This window comes from Pangasianodon hypophthalmus, chromosome 14 (genome assembly GCF_027358585.1).
Source record: "Pangasianodon hypophthalmus isolate fPanHyp1 chromosome 14, fPanHyp1.pri, whole genome shotgun sequence".
NCBI lineage: Eukaryota > Metazoa > Chordata > Actinopteri > Siluriformes > Pangasiidae > Pangasianodon > Pangasianodon hypophthalmus.
The window spans coordinates 3,209,009-3,230,517 of record NC_069723.1 but is presented as its reverse complement, the minus strand read 5'-3'; the positions used below and the strand labels follow the sequence as shown (position 1 = coordinate 3,230,517).

The 21,509-nt window shown below is 38.6% G+C and overlaps 1 protein-coding gene across 3 annotated transcripts in view; it reads left to right on the top strand.

The window, feature by feature from the left end:
* Positions 1 to 21,509, top strand: part of lsamp (limbic system associated membrane protein) — a 668,261-nt gene that overhangs the window by 487,373 nt on the left and 159,379 nt on the right. The gene's annotated exons all lie outside the window — the stretch shown is intronic.

Genomic DNA, 21,509 nt, shown 5'->3' with positions numbered 1-21,509 from the left:
AACTCTACGAGGTGATTAGCATCATGTTGGTAATGGCGGTTTTAGCATGAAATCTGAAGATTTGAATTTTGAAGATTTGGACGCCGATCTGATTGAGCGGAGGTGAGAGACCTAGACAGACTAAAGGACTAAAGCTCTGCTGCATTGCTCTCTTTGGGTACAGATGAAACGAGGGCTAAATCCCACTGCACCAGCAGGAAGAATGGCGTTGTGGCTAATCTGAGAAAGCATTAACCAAAATCAAAATAAATTGACACGTTGATGAAACCCATAATTTCAATTAAATTCATTATACACATGAATACGCAAGTTGTTTTAGGTGGATTTTTCCTTTAACTACGGTGGTACAAACTATTTTGAACAACAGTACCATAAGTACCAAGACGTTTTAACTAAACTCCATTGAGATGCCGATATGTTCCAGGTTCAAATGTCTTCTAATTAGAATAATTAGAAAATTATAGCTCTTCTCCAGCACTTTGAAAGTTAACATTAGAGCTTAGAGGACTGTAAAAGAAAATGTTACTTTGCACTTTTCTTACTTTACACTGCACTACAAGCACCTTTCCAGGTTAAAGACATACACTAAAGCTACGAAAGGTGTATGCTTGATGGTACCACTCCAGTGTCATTTTTCTGAGAGTGTATTATTCTGTGTCAAGTTTGCCATTAAAGTCCCCAATTCTGGAGAAGGATTAGACGACTATGGCATGACGCGGTTCTCCTGCTGATGGCATGATTATCTGGAAGTTAATGACCCGTCGTCTTCCCGATTAACTCCAGACTCGTTCTCAACACGGCGGTTTTACTGATCCTTCAAAAGCAGCTCATTTACTGCTTTTTTTTTTTTTTTTGGGGATGCTGCGGGGGTAACAGTATGTCGCGTGTTGACTCCTCGTGTAATCAATACGACAAACAGACGATTAATCTCCACTTTATAGACTCGTAATGCTTTATAGACTCAGGTTGAAACTGTATTATCATCGGTACGCCACGCGCCTGTTCAGGCAAGGGCATTATGGGAAATGTTTACAGAGGGGAAGGAGAAGCAAAAGAGAGGAAGAAGAGAGAATTTGTAATAGATACACAGAGGAAGATAAAGAAATAGCGATAGCAAGACAGAGATAGGATGAAGCGAAGAATGCTTCTGGCATTATTCATCATGACAGTATTTATTTCTTTACTTGTATGCTTATCTTTTTTGGAGAGTGTTGTTTAGATGCTCGAGGCGGAAATTAATCTCTGTTTACATTGGAGAGGTGCCCAGGACTTTCTGGGTGTCTTTGCTAATGTTGTTACTGAAACTTGGTAAAACAACAATTCTAGCTTAACCTCCAAACAGATTTGAGAGTCTAATTATGTGCATGTTTGATTTCCTCGCTCAGTGAAGGAAGAAACGTTTCTGTGCTTCGAATTAGCTTCTCAAAATGCTTTCTTGCATTAGTGTTTTATGCAAAACTGCACGGCTGTTGGGGGGGTGATAGGTAATTTCATGGCAGTCTGTCGCTAAATGAGAATGCGGCGAGAATGCTAGGTGAGGTGACGGTTCAAAATCCGAGTCGATCAAATGAAACCAGTGGTGGTTCCAGAGGTGGGATTTTTTTTGTCTGTTGTTTATCGTTTATTAACGGCTTTTAATAATGGACGATGGGAATTCTATTGCACTCGGTTCCCTTGTTGTACTATCCTGGAGTCATTGCAGAAAGCTGATGCTGGGTTTAACCCTGTAGCATGTAGTAGCATCACATCCCAGTCTCTTCCCACCCGTGAGCCGAGCCGCCGGCCCACCGGCTTACCGTCATCATCACTTCCACCTGCTTCTCATTAAGGGCTCATTTCAGAAATAAATAAATACTCATCTTCAACAGACGAACTTTGTGAAGTCTTGCCAGTTATTCTCTAACATGCTGCATTTAGGCCTGTAATAATTATGCAATTTTGTCTGCCAATTAATTGGATTAGACAACAGTGCTGTTGGTGCTGATTAATTTCCTATAAGAGCAGCTCTGACAGTAGTGCAGGGTTATTATATTATATATAATGTGCTCATTGTAATACGTTGTAAACTTTTTTTTTTTATTATTCCGATAGTAGCCACTTATACAGGGACTTGTACGGCAGTTACACTATCTTAGACTATCTCTATGTTAGAATTTTACTTTTGTATGGGGCAGTGCAGGGTGATGTTGGATGATTCAGAGGGGTGAAATGTTTCTTTCCCATGGTTATGGTGAAGCTTATTGCTAGGAGGATTTAACGTCCCAGTGAAGTCGGTGTAGGAGTCTGATCTCAGCCTCAAACCACTAATCCATCATGCTTTTATTTATCACTGCTGTCATCCAGACTAATCCGGATCTGCCTGTTCGGAGCTCTCCCTTACTGGGTTGTCCCATTCTAGCAAGGCTTTGCAGTATGGCGAAGATTATTTTGCCCTTAAGGCAGAATAATGCAGTAAGGAAACCACTAACGTTATGGTATATAGGCAGAGATAATGACCAAAATGGTGCAAAAGTGGTGCATTGCTTGTATTATATTACAGTATTTCTAAAAAAAATAAAAAATAAAAAATAAATAAATACACTATATGGCCAAAAGTATCTGGACAGCTGACCATGACACCCATTTGTGGTTCTTCCCCAAACTGTTACCACAAAGTTGGAAGCACACAATTATATAGGATGTCTTTGTATGCTGTAGCATTACAGTTTCCCAAACCTGTTCCAGCATAACAGTGCCCCTGTGCACGAAGCAAGCTCCAGGAAGACATGGTTTGCCAATGTTGGAGTGGAAGAACTACTTGAGTGTCCGGCACAGAGCGCTGACCTCAACCCCACTGAACACCTTTGGGATGAACTGGAATGCCGACTGCACCCAAGCCTTCCCAGAAGTGTGGAGGTTATTATTCCAGTGAAGGGAAACTAAATCTGGATTGGGATGTTCAACTAGCATTGTGGATTGTGATGGTTAGGTGTCCACATACTTTTGGCCATAGAGTGTATGTAATGTTTTGGTGATTCTAGTAGTTGTCCTAAGGAAGAAAAAGTTAACATTAATCTCAAACTCTTTCAAAGTTGTTAACGGATGCCATGATTTTGGTTTTTTGGACAGTTATCATCCAATGTGTTTTTCACCCCTAGTTGTCAGCCCAGCTGATTGTCCTCAATATGAATTGGTGCCTGGGATGGAATTGAGCTGTTTTCTGCACAACTAGGTCAGAAGTCTGGGACATGGATGGCCAAAGGGAGGAGGGGACGGAAATGCACAGCCTGGAGCGTCTGATTGAATGTGGCCATGGATTGGATCAGATCAATCCCAATAAGCCTTGCGCCATGTCTCATATGCGACTGTGCGAAGCAGGAGTGCGGAGATGAGCGCCGCCAGGCCCAAATCTGATTTACTGAAAAGCGGGAGCAGCATAATGCTATTAGACAGCTCCGAATGAATGACAGAGCAAAGAGGGGAGGAAATAGAAAAAAGGGAGGTGAAGGAAAGGGCAGAGCAGGAGAAAGGGATAAGGAGAGGAAGAGTGAGAAAAGCACGGAATTAAGTCCGGTAAAATACAGGGCTTTGGAGTTAGGAAAAGTTCGAACTTTCAAAGACACCTGTTCAGGATGATAATCCCTGAAATCATCCCAAAATCATCTCACAAACTTACCAGAAATGGTGTCTAGGCAGAAGGAGAAGCAGTCCCTCAACCCTAAAAAGTCAGCCTCAAACTTGCATCAGAAATATTTAAATCAGTGAAACAAATCAGAATCTAGACCCAAACATGGCCTGAAATCAGAACCAATTTAACTTCAAATCAAAACCAAACACCACCTGATATCAAACACAGGCTGAAATCAGATCCAAGCACAGGCTGAAATCAGACCCAAACACAGATTTAAATCAGATCCAAACACAGAATGAAATCAGACCCCAACACAGTGTGATTTTAGACCCAATCATGACCTGAAATCAGCAATCAAACCCGAACAGAGCCTGAAATCAAACCCCAAAATTTCACCAGGTAGTCAGATCCAGCTTGCAGACTAACTCTGCAATGTGAGTCACCTAATGTACCCCAATATAAATGTCCAAACTCACTCCAACATTAGACCCAAACACACCTTAAAATCATCTCCAATATCCTCCAGGTCTAAATATCTTCTGGAAATCCCAGCCCATTCAACTGAACCCCAAATCAGAAACTCACCCCAGAATCAGTCAGTAAATCGACTCGAAATTCACTCTGAATTTCACTCATCCCCAAACACACAATACTCCGGTCTAACACTCCCCCAGAGATCAGATCCAAACTCACCACCCAGCCAGTTTAGGAACTCAAACTGAAATCAGAAGCTCATCCAGAATCAGCCTGCAAACTCTCTCTGAAATCTCAAACTCCACAATTCACAGCTTCTTACGCTAGAAAGCACATGAGCAGAAAGGAATTCTGTTGTAAATGTTTTTGATACTGAATCCAAATTAATAAAATTAATGACTTTCATGTCTATTGTAAGCGGCTAATGAGACCAACTGCAACTGGCGTTACCACGGTGACAGCAGGAGAAGCTGTGCAATCTGTAGACACTGTAGTGTGTGTGTGTGTGTGTGTGTGTGTGAGAGAGAGAAGCAGCAGCAGGTTAAGTGGAGCACAAGGTAGCACTCCACGAATGAGTGTTTTAATCCTACCCTACCAAACACATGTGTTTACACTGTCTGATGCAGAGGCCAGTGTGTGTGTGTGTGTGTGTGTGTGTGTGTGTGTGAGAGAGAGAGATGCAGCAGCAGGTTAAGTGGAGCACAAGGTAGCACTCCACTAATGAGTGTTTTAATCCTACCCTATCAAACATGTGTGTTTAAACTGTCTGATAAAGAGGGCAGTGTGTGTGTGTGTGTGTGTGTGTGTGTGTATGCGTGCACGTATGTGTAAAACTGCTGTAAAGCATTAGGTGGCTTGATTTATGCTGAGGTTTAGCTCCATCACATATTACAATTTCTGTGTTTTGTGTGTGTGTGTGTGTGTGTGTGTGTGTGTGCGCGCGTGCGCGCGTGCGTGTGTGTGTGTGTGTGTGTGTGTGTGCGCGCGTGTGTATGTTATGACCTATTCATGCTGCTATCCCAACAGAGATTATGCTGACCTACATGGTAGCTGTATTGAATTAATCTGCCATGGCCCAGGGCTCCGTTTACTTTATTGGGTTTTGTGTGTGTGTGTGTGTGTGTGTGTGTGTGTGTATGTGTGTGTATGTGTGAAATAGATCAGTGCCTCTGATCTGCTTTGAATAGATTTAGTTTCCTGTTAATGACCTTCTCAGAAACTGCCCACATTACTGATGCAGATGAAACACACAGACCAAGTACGTCTCACACATATATACACACCATAACCTTAACCTCATCACCCATAACCCCACTAACCCTAACCTCATTAACTATAACCTCACTAACCCTAACCTCATCACCCATAACCCCACTAACCCTAACCTCATTAACTTTAACCTCACTAACCCTAACCTCATTAACTTTAACCTCACTAACCCTAACCTCATTAACTTTAACCTAACTATCCCTAACCTCATCACCCATAACCCCACTAACCCTAACCTAATTAACTATAATCCCACTAACCCTAACCTCATTAACTTTAACTTCACTTACCCTAACCTCGTTAACTATAACCTCACTAACCCTAACCTCATCACCCATAACCCCACTAACCCTAACCTCATTAACTTTAACCTCACTAACCCTAACCTCATTAACTATAATCCCACTAACCCTAACCTCATTAACTTTAACCTCACTAACCCTAACCTCATTAACTATAATCCCACTAACCCTAACCTCATTAACTTTAACCTCACTAACCCTAACCTCATTAACTTTAACCTCACTAACCCTAACCTCATCACCCATAACCCCACTAACCCTAACCTCATTAACTTTAACCTCACTAACCCTAACCTCATTAATTTTAACCTCACTAACCCTAACCTCATTAACTTTAACCTCACTAACCCTAACCTCATTAATTTTAACCTCACTAACCCTAACCTCATTAACTTTAACCTCACTAACCCTAACCTCATTAATTTTAACCTCACTAACCCTAACCTCATTAACTTTAACCTCACTAACCCTAACCTCATTAACTTTAATCTCACTAACCCTAACCTCATTAACTATAACCCCACTAACCCTAATCTCATTAACTATAACCTCACTAACTCTAACCTTATTATCTATAACCCTACTAACCCTAAGCTCATTAAGCTCATTAACCATAACCTAAACCACACTAACCCAAACCTCAATAACTATAACGTTACTAACCCTAACCTCACTACCCCTAACCTTAACCTCATTAACCCAAACCTTAAACTATATAACACTAACCTCAATAACTATAGCTTCAGTATCCCTAACCTCACTAACTATAACCCCACTAACCATAAGCCTAACCCCACTAACCATAACCTTACTCTCACTGACCATAACCTTACCCTCACTAATCCTGAGTTCAATAACCATAACCCCACTAACCATAACCTTACTCTCACTGACCATAACCTTACCCTCACTAATCCTGAGCTCAATAACCATAAGCCCACTAACCATAACCCTCACTAACCATAACCTTTCCCTTACTAATCCTGAGCTCAGTAACCATAACCCCACTAACCATAACCTTTCCCTCACTAACCCTGAGCTCAATAACCATAACACCACTAACCATAACCCCACTAACCATAACCTTTCCCTCACTAACCCTGAGCTCAGTAACCATAACACCACTAACCATAACCCCACTAACCATAACCATTCCCTCACTAACCATAACCTTTCCCTCACTAACCCTGAGCTCAATAACCATAACACCACTAACCATAACCATCACTAACCATAACCTTTCCCTCACTAACCCTGAGCTCAGTAACCATAACACCACTAACCATAACCATCACTAAACATAACCTTTCCCTCACTAACCCTGAGCTCAGTAACCATAACACCACTAACCATAACCTTTCGCTCACTAACCATAACCTTTCCCCCACTAACCCTGAGCTTAGTAACCATAACGCCACTAACCATAACCCTCACTAACCATAACCTTACCCTCACTAACCATAACCTTATCCTCACTAACCCTGAGCTCACTAACTTTAACCTCATTAACCATAACCTTAACCACACAAACCCTAACATCAATAACTATAACCTCACTAACCCTAACCGCAATAACTATAACCTTCAGTCTCTCCCTCTGGAACTAGTAACCAGTGCATTCTCTCTCTCTCTCTCTCTCTCTCTCTCTGTCTGTCTGTGTGTGTGTCTCTGTCTGTCTCTCTCTCTGTCCTTCTCTGTCTCTCTCTGTCCCTGTCTGTCTTTCTCAAATTCAAATACAAACACAGCTTTATTGACATGAATTGTAGTTAACAACTGTTGCTAAAGCATTAACTAGTGTAAGGAAACAAAAAATAACAATGTTAATAATGGTATTGTTTGTTAAATAAATAGGTAGTTATGTAGATAAATAAAATACATACCGTACACTAATGCTCACATCTTCTCTCTCAGGTTGTGGCAGTTATTTTTGCTCATAATTTGTCGAACTCTGATGCTTGTCCTAGACAATATGTGCAGTATGTGTTCAAGTCTTTGGGTAATGGTGTATGGGTGTGTGTGTGTGTGTTTAGCGTGTTGAGAAAATCTTGTCTGATCGTTGTGTATTTGGTGCAGGGGAAAGGAAAGTATTGTTGAGTTTCGCTCTGTCCTGTGCTGCAGTGATTAAAGATTTCCACTGTCTCTTATACCGTCCTGTGAGTGCTGAGTCTGTACAGGGTTAATGAGTCTGTACAGGGTTAATGAGTCTGTACAGGGTTAATGTGTGTCATTCTGGATTGTGTTTTGTTTTTGACTTTAAGTAAACAGCTAGAGTGTAGTGTCTATTTAATTAATATTCTGGTTTATCGATTGTGGACATTACATTTGTCCAGTTATTATGTATTCGTTTCCGTGCGTGAGGTCGATCAGTTCTCCAGAGTGTGTTTTGGAGATTATAGTTCTCTTTAATGTGTTTGTCGAGGTCCATTTCTGTGTGCGAGCAGTTATTGATGTAAGCATGGTGGTGGTAGGATTGTGGCTGGAACGGTGATAAGTGAAAGTGGAATCTGAGAGCTTTTTTCAGCATGAGCGCCAGAGGGACTACACCTAACTCCGCTGTCTCTCTCTCTCTCTCTCTCTCTCTCTCTCTCTACTGTCTCGTGGCATTTCTAACCTGCACTAATGGACATAGCGTTGATCACACACACTTTCTTGCTGATGTGCATTTGTGTTCCCACAAATGGTGCGTATGAAGTGAGAAGCGGGAAATAGATGGTTGACGCAGGAAAGATGAGCAGATAGATATTTACACTAATGAGATGAGAAGAAAAACTGATCGGCAGTGAAAAAGTCACATGACGAAACGTCACACGGATGCTAAGCTACCTGTTCATTAGTTATTACTTATTCACATTTATTAATTAATTACTTTCTGTCTGTCAAAAACAAGTAACCAGTGCTCTGTCTCTCTATCTCTGTCTCTCTCTCTCTTTCTCTCTCTCTCTCTCTCTCTCTCTATATATATATATATATATATATATATGTATATATATATATATATATATGGTGTGTGATTTGTGTGTGTCTGTCTTTCTCTCTTTCTCTGTCTCATCCTCTGGGACAGGTAAGCAATCTGTCTTTCTCTCTGTCTGTCTTTTTCTCTGTCTCTCTTCCTGTCCCTCTTTCTTTGTCTTTCTCTCTCTCTCTCTATATATATATATATATATATATATATATATATATATATATATATGGTGTGTGATTTGTGTGTGTCTGTCTTTCTCTCTTTCTCTGTCTCATCCTCTGGGACAGGTAAGCAATCTGTCTTTCTCTCTGTCTGTCTTTTTCTCTGTCTCTCTTCCTGTCCCTCTGTCTTTGTCTTTTTTTCTCTCTTTCTCTCTCTCTCTCTCTCTCTCTCTCTCTCTCTCTCTCTCTCCTGTCTCTTGGTATTTATAACCCTCACTAATGGACATATCAGTGATAACACACACTTCCTGCTGATGTGCATTTCTCTTACACACATCACATCACCACTGATTGTAAATAATTCCAGCGTGTACTCTGTCTCTTACTGTGTTCCTAACTCGTGTCCTGGTTTTGTAAAGAAAGGGTCGCAGTTTTCTGCGGTTAACCCAAGTTGCTCACTTGCTTTTGACTCACTGGGAATGAATTGTTGATGTAATTGAGAATCGTGTATCTGTGTACACCGTATACTGTGGACTTCCAGACATTATTTTTTCCTTTAGAAGAAGCAGAATGAGCATCATCAGCTGAGTTCAGATTCATTTATGAGGAATGCGATTTGGCAGTTGCTTATTTCCTGGGCTTTTCTATCTCGCTCTTTGATGTGAAATGTGAATTTAAAAAAAAAAATAATCAACTGAATGGAAAAGCCTGGACGAAAAAGACTAAATATTGTAAAACAGTACAATTTGTACAACACAAATGTAATTTATGTAAGATATTTTTTATTAATTAAAGAACAACACATACTCTTTATCCATTTATAGTAAAATTTAATGTTGTGGAATGCCTGTGGAATAAGCTACAGTATATCAACAGCGCTGTGGTATAATACGTGTCTTCGGATTTGTCAGAGTGACAGATCAGTCATGGTGATGCCATCGTAAGCATCAACCATGAAAACCAAACATTTTCATTTTCACATCAGAGGAAAGCATATAAAACTGTCATAACTATTCATAACCTTCTTATAAATAGTGAAGTCATATTTTGTTTACTGAAGGGCCACAGGAAATATAAATACACAGACATAAACACAAATATACTTTTTATGGCATTCGCTGGGTTTCCATCCGTTCTGTTTTTATGCTCATTTTGTAATGGTGTGTTATTAAATCCAAATGGAAACAAGATATTCAGAAACAATGAAATGCCTCAAAATGGCTTTTTCACTTCCGCTACTGAACTTTAGAATTCAACATATGAGTTATTATTTTTATTATTCCTGAGATCCACTGGCTTCCTAACCAGGGTGTATTCCTGCCTTAGACCAAGCTAAAGCACTTACATGGTGATGGTCAAACACGCTATGCAACCAAGCCTGTGATTGGTCATTATAATAAATCCATTCACTATATGGCCAAAAGTATGTGGACCCCTGACTATAGGGCCTTTCGCACCGCTTTAGTTCCAGAACTAAATTTACAGTACTAAAGTACTGGGCGATTTTGCGCGAACTATTTCCGAGTACCGTTTAAAGGGTTGTATTCGCACCGACAGCGGGCACTAGGAAGTGACGTAAGCCGGTCGACAGCGACGTCATTTGTGCGCGGCGTTCAACAACGGAAACAAAGAAAAACAACGTAAACAACCGGAGGATGGAGGACGCTGTGATTGGAGCTGTGTTTTTGTTGTGTCTCGCGTCCATCTATCGCTGTTCTCCATACTTGCGAAATAAGTTTACACTACAGTATGTTTAAATCATGGTGGGTGAGGGCGTTTTCGTACGCATTTGGCCAATCAACGTCTACTTACGTCACAGATAGTACCAGTTGTGCTGGTTAGACCCTGCTCCGGAGTAGGAGCTAATTTGGTTCTCGAAAAAAGGCAGTCCGGTACTAAAATCGCTCCCAGTTCCGGAGGTGCGAAAACGCCAAAAAGTGGGTAGTTCCACAATTAGTTCAGGTACTATGAAAAGGTTCCAGCGGTGCGAAAGGCCCTTATCACACCCATATGTGGTTCTTCCACAAAGTTGGAAGCACACAGCTGTATAGAATTTTATAGTCATTTGTATGCTGTAGCGTTACAATTTCCCTTCACTGGAACTAAGAGGCCCAAATGTGTTCCAGCATGACAATGCCCCCGTGCACAAAGCGAGCTCCATGAAGACATGGTGTTTTAAGGTTGGAGTGGAAGATCTCGAGTGTCCTGCACAGAACCCTGACCTCAACCCCACTGAACACCTTTGGGATGAACTGGAACTCTGCTCGCTTGACACCAGTGCCTGACCTCGCTAATGCTCTTGTGGCTGAATGGTATCACAAATCCCCACAGCTACTCTCCAGAATCTAGTGGAAAGCCTTTGCAATGACCATTTTGGAATATAGGTGTGATGGTCAGGTGTCCACATACCATGTAGAGTACACTGCAAACACTCCATTGGCTTTCCTGCGTTGGCTTTGCTGACCTTGCCAGCCTCAAACCTCAGTTTATTTAATGGTCTCCTGTACCACTTGTGTCTTATATCTTGTTTCCTGTTCTCAATATAAGCCTTGTGTTCTTTCTGTAAAGCTGCTTTGTGACAACGTCCATTGTTAAAAGCGCTATACAAATAAAATTGAATTGAATTATATCATATTATGTCATTTACTTACATACGTCCAACAACTCGCAATAGTGTATGCTGTCTGTACTTCGCAGACGTTGTACTTTGACTCCTGTAGCCATGGAAATGGTCATGAAATTTTAATAGCGCCACCTGCAGTACTGAAGCACTCGTACGTGACGCTCAGCAGGAAACAATGAAGCGTGTGAGATCGCGTAAGCTCGTGTACGTGATTTCAGCTTCGCGCAGACATCCATCTCTGCATTAAGTATGAGATCAGAAGAATCGTCCTGAATACAGAAAGCAACAGATAACCAGTGCTGTTTGTATAGAAAGGGCTCCAGTTGAGTGAGGACCTGCAGAGTGTCGCTTATATTATTCGTAATAAAGGGTAATATAAATATTCATCAGAGCAGAGGTTGATGGAAATTTGACAAATTGATTTTGGAAAATTTGTAGAAGCATTTGAATGGAAAAGTACCTCTTTATCCTGCATGTTTAATCTGTCTTAATTATCAGTCCTCTTCATTGTCTTTTTTTTTTTTTTTTTTTTTTTGCTTGGCACGTTTCCTACATGCCCGTGCCAACTTCCCTAGTCTCATCATTTTTCCCAGGAGGAATGGAGGGAGATTGGAAAAAAATGTGTAAGTTCAAAGGCCCAGCAGTAATCGTCTCTTCGTCTCTTTTTTTTTCAACGGCACGACTCACGTAGAGACAAATTTCGACATTCAGACAGATTTTTTTTGTGCAGGATTTGCATCAGCTCTGTTCACTGTCATAATGGGGAAAGAAAACGAGATCCCAATTAGCCGATGCTAATAACGTGACAAGGTCAGTGTAGCTACACTCAGTGTTCACATTATAATGAAACTCCCAGGCCGGTTCCATGCTAGTCTTTAATTGGAATCAAGAAGATTTCCACACTGGAATTAAGAAATTCTACATATTATAACGAATGACGAAATCACACATCACTCCCTGCAGGATGGATAAAATATCCTAAATTAGAGTTCATTCTTTGATTGGTAGTTGTGTTTTATTAATCAGAATACTGCTAAACTGCTAGCACTTTCCGAATGCTAAACGTTCACACAGGGCTGGGCGATATGATCGATAACAGTTTCGTTTTGCAATTGACAGCAATGAACAAAAAATAAATAAATAAACAAACAAACAAATAAATGTAATAGCTTCATAAGTCTGCATTTTCTATCCCACAGTTTTTTTTTTTAGGATTTAAAACATTTTTTTACAGTCCACAGAGCTCTAAATAGGCAAAATCTGGCAACCTCGGAGACCTGAACCACATGCAGATCATTTTAATAACCAACTTGAGCCAAATCTAAATATAGAGAACTTTTTACAACGTAAATATTGATGCATATTCTTTATTTAAGTTAGACTCAGAATACTATAACAAGTAACTTACTGGATTTTTTTTTTTTTTTTTGCCTTTCTTAGATGTTTAGATTAGATGGTTAAATATTTTATTGATGTTGAATACAAATTCGTTAAACCTGTAGGTTTTTGCTCAAAACTTCAGCCAAAGCAGATATCTTGTAGCATGAATATTGTCAAGTATCATGATCTAATATTTGTCATATCTCCCTTCCCTAATTTTGTCCTATTTGATAAAATAATAAATTGCAGTTTCAGTTAAAATCACCCTGAACTCAAAAATGTGATGTTGAAATATTTAATTCCTCTTAAATCTCAGATTCTGACTTTATAGAGCAGCTAAATTCCCAATTTTCTATTTAAAATGACTTACGACTTACTTTTGATTACTTATTTATTTTGAGGCGGGGCTACATATGACCTCAGCCAATCATATCTGAGACTAAGGGCTACCGTAAAAAATTAGTTTTAATAATTACATTTTCACAGGTTTGGTTGTTGTTAAATAAATATATGTTGAAGCTCAGATAGTGAACACTCACTCTCTCTCTCTTGTGACCTGTTCTAGCTTGCTAGCTAGCAAAATTAGCTAACGTTAGTGATATGAAGCTAGGGAGATCCGCTCAGATCTGTTCAATTTTCATGTTCATGTGTATTCATAAATCCTGTCATTTTTAAGTGAGCAAGACTGTAAAGATGCTCTAAGGCTGTGTTTTTGGTTGTTTGTTGTGTATTAAAAACTTTGTTAACTTTGTAATTCAACTAAAATAGTCTGACTTTTACATTCTGTCCACTCCTAAAAATATCGAACACTGAATCACCACAGCGGGAGATATCCTGCAACTTAACCTTTTTCCACTCTTGTGGGTGGTGTGTGTGTGTGTGTGTGTGTGTGAGAGACAGAGAGAGAGATCTATAATTCTTGCTGTAGTTCTAAAAGTCAGTTGTTGGGGATGAATGATGAATCATTTGCTAATCAGCCTTTTCATCGCTGATAGATTGCAGAAGGCCACAATATGCAAACGAGTTCTCAAATCAATTCCTAAATGAGTTATTGTGTGTGTGTGTGTGTGTGTGTGCGTGTGCGTGCGTGTGCACTTGTGGGTGTGTGATCATCCTGAACCGTTTCAGACACTCCAGATGTGTGCGTGTGCGTTTGATGAATCACGGCTGTCACAGAATCTAACAAACACAGCTCATTTTAGTCCTATTTAGATTTACACAATATATTGTTTGTTCTTGCATTGTTGGTATTTTGATAAATTGTGTATTGTGGTATTGCTGTGATCTAAACTAGAATAACAATTTTTATTATGATAGAGACAAAATACTCATGTGACTTAAGTTTAGTAGGCACACAAAATACTCCAGCAAAAATAATACTAATAAAATGTTGTTGTTGTTGTTCTTTCGGCTGCTCCTGTCGGGGGGCGCCACAGTGGATCATTAGTCCGCATGTTTGACTTGGCACAGGCTTTACGTCAGATGCCCTTCCTGACGCAACCCTCCCATTTTATCCAGGCTTGGGACCGGCACTGAGAGTACATGCCCAGTGGCTGGGTTGGTTCCCTGCCCGGGAATCGAACCCGGGCCGCGGCAGTGAGAGTATTAACAAAATACTTGGTTAAATTTATGCATATAAACAAAATACTCAGGTGAATGCCTGCAGACAAAAAACTCAATTATACATAAAGGCAAAAATTATACAGAAAGGCAAAATACTCTGGTGAAAATACAATGAACAGACAAAAAATCCTCAAGACAAAAATAATGAATATAGACAAAATACTCAAGGGAAAATAATCCATACACACGAAATACTCTGGCAAAAAAATAATGAATACAGAAAAAATACACAACTAAAAATGATACTAACAAAATACTCAAGGAAAATAATGAACACACACAAAATATTCAGGTGAAAATAATGAACAAAGACAAAATATTCAGGTGAAAATAATGAACACAGACAAAATATTCAGGTGAAAATAATGAATACTGAAAAAACAGTTAGTGAAAATAATGACTATAGACAAAATACCCAGTGAAAATAATGACTATAGACAAAATACCCAGTGGAAATAATGAATACAGTCAAAATACTCAGGGGAAAATAATCCATACAAACAAAATACTCTGGCAAAAAAAAAAAAAAAATGAATGAATGAATACAGAAAAAATACACAAGTAAAAATGATACTAACAAAATACTCAGGGAAAATAATGAAAATAGACAAAATACACAAGGAAAATAATAAATTTAGAAAAATATTCAGGTGAAAATAATGAAATACAGACAAAATAGTCAGAAAAAAAATAAATATAGACAAAATACTCATGAAAATAATGAATACAGACAAAATAGTCAGTGAACATAATGAATACAGATAAAATACTGGGGGAAAATAATGAATACAGACAAACTACTCAGGTAGGAAGGAAGGGTATTATGTATGTATGTATGCATGTAAAAGTTTATAAGCTTTATTATGGGATCATTCCAATAACAGTAAGTTACAGAATCATCAACAAGCTGCCTTTAGAAAAGAACCATAAGAGGACAAATCACCATCAGAAAGGAAAATGTGTGGTTTTCAGTAAACAGATTGGCATTTTGGAAGAGACTCGAATAACACCTCTTCACTGTGACCTGGATTTCATTCAGTTTCAGTCGGAAGCCACTGCCTAACACACAAGCTTGAGAGAAAATCACTCATTTCCAAATTCACAAGGAAATCTACAAATGCTAATACCACGCTAATACCATTTTTTAATAACTTTTTAATAATTTTTCGTGTACGTTTCTTACAAAGTTTCCATCAGTAGACCGTGTTAATGCAAAAGGTATATTGATTTTTTTAATACCTGGCTGAAAACATGTTTTTGTGGAAGCTTGTGTCTAGCAACTCTGTTAAACATGCATGATATGATGTTCGAAGAAAGGTTAAAATATTCCTGAGCTCCACAGTGCTATGTTCGAATCACAACAGACTGACTGGATCTTTTTCTTACACGAAAATAAGTAAAAATACAATAAGAAATTAATATATGTAGACAAAATAACCAGGCAAGAAGTAATACATACAGAAAAACATATTCACGCAAAAATAAAATAACCAGGCAAAAAGAAATAGAAAATACTCAGGCAAAAAAATAATAAATACAGAAAAAAATACTGCATCAGACAAAATACTCAGGCAAAACTAATGTAGACACAATATGCAGGCAAAAATAACATACAGACAAAATACTCAGGCAAAAATCATAACATGCTCAGGTAAAATATTTATAAATACAGAGAAATAAAAAAAAATACAAATAAGAGACTCAGGCAAAATGTTACAAGTACAGACAAAATCCTCAAGCAAAAATCAAACATTCAGACAAAATACTCAGGCAAAAATCATAACATGCTCAGGTAAAATAGGTGTAAATACAGAGAAATAAAAAAAAATACAAATAAGATACTCAGGCAAAATATAATAAGTATAGACAAAATACTCAAGCAAAAATCATTCAGACAAAATACTCAGGCGAAACTAACAGACACAATAATGATGTGAAAATAATGCATACAGACAAAATAATCAGGAAAAATGGCATGAAGAAAATACCCAGACAAAAGATAATAAATTCAGCGGTAAGACTCAGATAACATGACACATACAGACAAAATCCTCAGGCAATAATCCTAAAATACTCAGGCAAAAATGTAATAAATGCAGAAAAAAATACTGCATACAGACAAAATACTCAGGCAAAACTAATGTAGACAAAATAACCAGGCAAAAAGTAATACATACAGAAAAACTTATTCATGCAAAAATTTTTAAAAAACAGGCGAAAAGAAATAGAAAATATTCAGGCAAAAAAGTAATAAATACAGAAAAAAAATACTGCATACAGACAAAATACTCAGGCAAAACTAATATAGACACGATGTGCAGGCAAAAATAACATACAGACAAAATACTCAGGCAAAAATCATAACATGCTCAGGTAAAATAATTATAAATACAAAGAAATAAAAAAAATATATACAAATAAGGTATTCAGGCAAAATGTAATAAGTACAGACAAAATACTCAAGCAAAAATCAAACATTCAGACAAAATACTCAGGCGAAACTAACAGACACAATAATCAGGTGAAAATAATGCATACAGACAAAATAATCAGGAAAAATGGCATGAAGAAAATACCCAGACAAAAGATAATAAATTCAGCAGTAAGACTCAGGTGACATGACACATACAGACAAAATCCTCAGGCAAAAATCCTAAAATACTCAGACAAAAATGTAATAAATGCAGACAAATAATAAGTACAGATATTATGCTCAGGCAAAGAGAAAACATACAGAAAAATAATCATTATAAATGACTATTATACACAGGCACAAGCAATAAATAAAGAGAAATAGCAAGTACAGATAATATATATATTTATATTTATATTTATTCTAGAGAAAATACTCAGGCAGAAGGTAATAAATAAAAAGGGAAATACTTATATGCGGATGATATTATCAGGCAAAAATAATACATGCAGCAAAATATATTAAATAAAGATATTAAGTACTCAGACTAAAATAAATGCAGTACATTTATGCTAATGAGAATGTATGCTAAAGAGAACGTGTGATGAAAGATTGAACGGATGCATTGTGAGTGATTTGGGTGCCATGTGGTGGTGTGGGATGACGATGACACTGCTGCTGGGGTTTACACGTTCGTGCGATGAATCGAACTTGGCGTCAATCCCAAAGTGAGCTGTGTGTCGAGACGTGGCGCGCAGCACAACCTCAGCCCACGAAACCTGATACAACACTGCTCATGTTATTCTCATGAGAGAAAGAGAGTGAAAAGGAGAAGGGATAACAGATGTAAAGGCTGGGTGATGTGGGATGATGATGATGATGATGATGGGACAATATGATGATATTAGAAGGTATTTTCCAAATGTGTCATGATATTCACCTCATCAGTATAACATAAATGCCAATATAACTGTAATGCTGCGTAAAAAGGGAAGAAAATCACCGATTTACTATTTTTTTTTAATAAATTATTTAACATGGATTCTGATTGGTCAGTGATGAAGCGGCGTTAACCCTAAAGTTGATTATTCTTCTCGTCATCAACATCATAATACTGACATGTTTCATTCCTCTTATACCACAATGCTTTGCCATCAAGTATATATTTTAATAATTAAATACAAAGAACACGTAGTACTTTTTATTCATTTATAGTTACATTTATAACTTTGCACATCGCTGTTGAATTCTGGCTTCTGATTGGCTTCTGAAGGTTATTGATGAATTTTCTAGAACAGCAACTCTGACAGTAGTGCAGCTGCAAATCGCAGGTTTCTATTAATGTGCCTGTTCTAATACGTTCATCTTTTCTAAAGTAGCAACGCAGATGTTTAGGGAAGGAGTCTCCAGTGTCAGTGCTTTGTTTGTTGTTCTTTATTAAATATAAAAATAAAAAAGTATTTGGAAAGTAGCGTACGAAGAATAAAAGACACTCCGGATGTGCTGTTATAGGAAAATAATCAACGTACTGTATGTTGCGCAGCCCTGAGAAGAAGTTGGAGCAACGTTGTAAGCGTGATAGACAGATGGACGGAGGAGAAGGATGGTGAAGCAGACGATACGTTTGCGTTTGATACGATCTCGTTTTTCATCTACCTGTCAGGTGTTCCATCAGCCGTCAGTGTAGCACACGCTTCCTGTTCGGAGTTTGATAACATCATTTCTCCTCGCTGGAGTGATGCACGACGTCTGTGTGTGTAGCACAGGAATGATGTGCAGCGTGTGTTTGTTTGCAACGAGGTGTGTGTTTGGATGGCATGTGCATGAAACGCATTATTCACTGAGTCCACCTGTCTTCCGCAAGAGCTATCGGTCCGCTGCGGTTCTCCCAACCATCCATCAGCTGTGATACCCCATCATCAGAGGCTTCCTACTGAGTGTGTGTGTGTGTGTGTGTGTGTGTGTGTGCATGGGCAATGCCTTATAAAAAATCTGGTTTTAAATCAGTGCAGACAACAGCACGATTCTGCTGAGAATTCTAACAAGTTAGAATGTGTGTGAGCGTGTGTGTGAGCGTGTGTGTGTGTGTGTGTGTGTGTGTGTGCGTGTGTGTGTGTGTGTCGCCAGCTATCAGATGACCCACTGTAAGCTCAGACAAGCTGAATTGCCATAAAATGTGCCACAATGATAGATTCTCTCCCCTATTGCACCTTCGCATCCATGATTCTCGCGAAATCTGAGCTCTTGCAGTTCAGCTGCGTTTCATTTCTCATCTCTTTCGAGTGTAACTAGGAGAAGGGTGCTGTAGTAAAAAGTGAGACACACACCGACAAAAGCTTTAAAAAAAAAAAAAAAAAAAAAAGGAAGGAAGGAAGGAAGGTTGGTTGTGGAAAAGCTTGTTACCTTAAAGCAGTGTAAAAGTCCGAGTGCACTATCATGTCTTTTCCTATTTCCTGGTTCCTGGCTGTGTCCCAAACCATGCGTGAGTTTTTTTTTTTTTCTTTTTTCTTTTTTCAATCTGTTCACCCGAGTGCCTCTCTGAGGAAATCAGACCGCTTTTTAGGCACAACTCTGGAGTCACGTCGAGAAGATGATATCTCTTAATTCTCTCTCTGCTTAACTGACGGATTGGAATAAATTTACAATGGGTTAATTAGTAAAATCCTTTTTTTTTTTTTTCCCCATGAGGCTTTGCAGGATTTCTGACTGGACTTCACTTTTAGTAAGAATGAAAATTTGTCTCAATGTTCTTCACTAATATAAATCCAAATGAAGTGTGGGTTTTTATAGTCTAGGGATGATAGCGTAGACTAATTAGCGTTGTTAACCCTTTAAATTCCAGGGGCTTGTACAATAATAGATCATAAATCGTAAAAAAAAAATGAATAAATAAAATTAAAATGAACTTGGCTTAAACTCACACTGTAGTAACTATGAGCCGTATTCAGTTCAAAAGTTACATCATTATTTACAGTGGATATAAAAAGACTACACACAGCGGATATAAAAAGACTACACACCCCTGTTAAAGTGGCAGGTTTTGTGATGTGTTAAAAAAAAAAAAAAAAAAAAGATAAAAACCAGGATAAGGCATGTCAGATCTTTTTCCGACTCTGACGTGAAATTGCACCCTATAAAAATAAAGTGAAAAACAATCAAGAAACATTTTAGGGGATAAAAACAAAAGTGTACACACCCCTAATCTAATCCTTTGGTTGAAGCACAGTGTGTTTTTATTACAGCACTCAGTCTTTTTGTGTCTAAGAGTCTATCTTGCCTCGGCAAAACTTTCCCAGACTTCCTTGCAAACGTGCTCTAGATCTGTCAGATTGCGAGCGCATCTCCTGTGCACGGCCCTCTTCGCGTCGCCCCGCACATTCAGGTCTGAGCTCTGTCTGGACCATTCCGAAATCTTGCTCTTCTTTTGCTGAAGCCATTCTTTTATTGTTTTGGATTAAAAATTGTGCCATGTTTACTGGGATTTGGAGTTAATTCATGATTCCTTTAATCCTTGGGGAAAAAAAGCCCCGGTTCCAGCTGAAGAAAAGCAGCTCCAAAGCATGATGCTGCCACCACCATGCTTCACTGTGGGTATAGTGTTCTTTTGATGATTTCCTCTGTGTGTGTGTGTGTTCAACCTTGGTCTTATCACCATAACACATTGTTGAGTGTATGTTTTGGCTTCCACCTAGCCACCCTACCCCCTACCCACGTGCAGGGAGGGGGCAGTACTTGCCAGATTGTTCCTTCAGCTCCTTTAATCTTGCTGTAGGTCTCTTGGCAGCTTCTTGGTAACGTCAGTGTGGTACCCCATTTTCTCCACTTGTTGGTGAACTTGGCTTTCATGGTGTTCCATGGTACATCTAATGTTTTGAAATTTTTTTTTTTTTTAATATCGCTCTCCTAATCGATATCTTTCGACAGTGAGATCCCGGACATCCCATACATCCCATCCCTTTATGAAAGGGTGCACACACTTATGCAACCAGGTCATTGCATTGACATAATCTTTTTCTTTTTGTCCTAAAACATTTCTATTTGTGTTTTTTTTTTCCACTTGAATTTTGTCAGTTGCTATTTCACGTTAAAGGTGGAAAAAGTTCTGACATGATTTATCTGTCTCTTTTTTTTTTTTTTTACATTTACATATTCACATAGATTTCACTTTGATACTGTTTGAAATCGTTATTTTTTTGTGATAAATAATGTAAAACATTAAAGTTCCTCACTTGCTGTTCCTCATCGACTGAAATGAAAAAGATGATGGATAAAATGGCGACTAAATTGAATCGACAGATTTTTTTTTTTCCAGAAAGGAAGGTGAAGGCTGGCAGCAGATGCTAAGAAAGATGATGAAATGACTTTCAGAAAATAAAGTTTGCATGTTCCGTCGAGTGGGTGAGAGAGCCAGAGAGAGAAACACAGACAGAAAGAGGGAAAGAGAGAAAGAGAGAGAAAGAGAGAGAGAGAGAGAGAGAGAGAGAGGTAAACAAGGTTAATGTTTCAGTCTGTTTGCTCGACAGAGCGTTCCGATCTTCTCGTCCTCGCCTGGGCCACAATTCCCAGTCCTATACTTAGTAAGACAGCTGTGTGTGTGTGTGTGTGTGTGTGTGTGTGTATGTGTGTCTTGATCTTTTCAAAAAATCTGACATACTCTCAAGAAAGTACTCTCAAGGAAGGATGTCTGGGTAG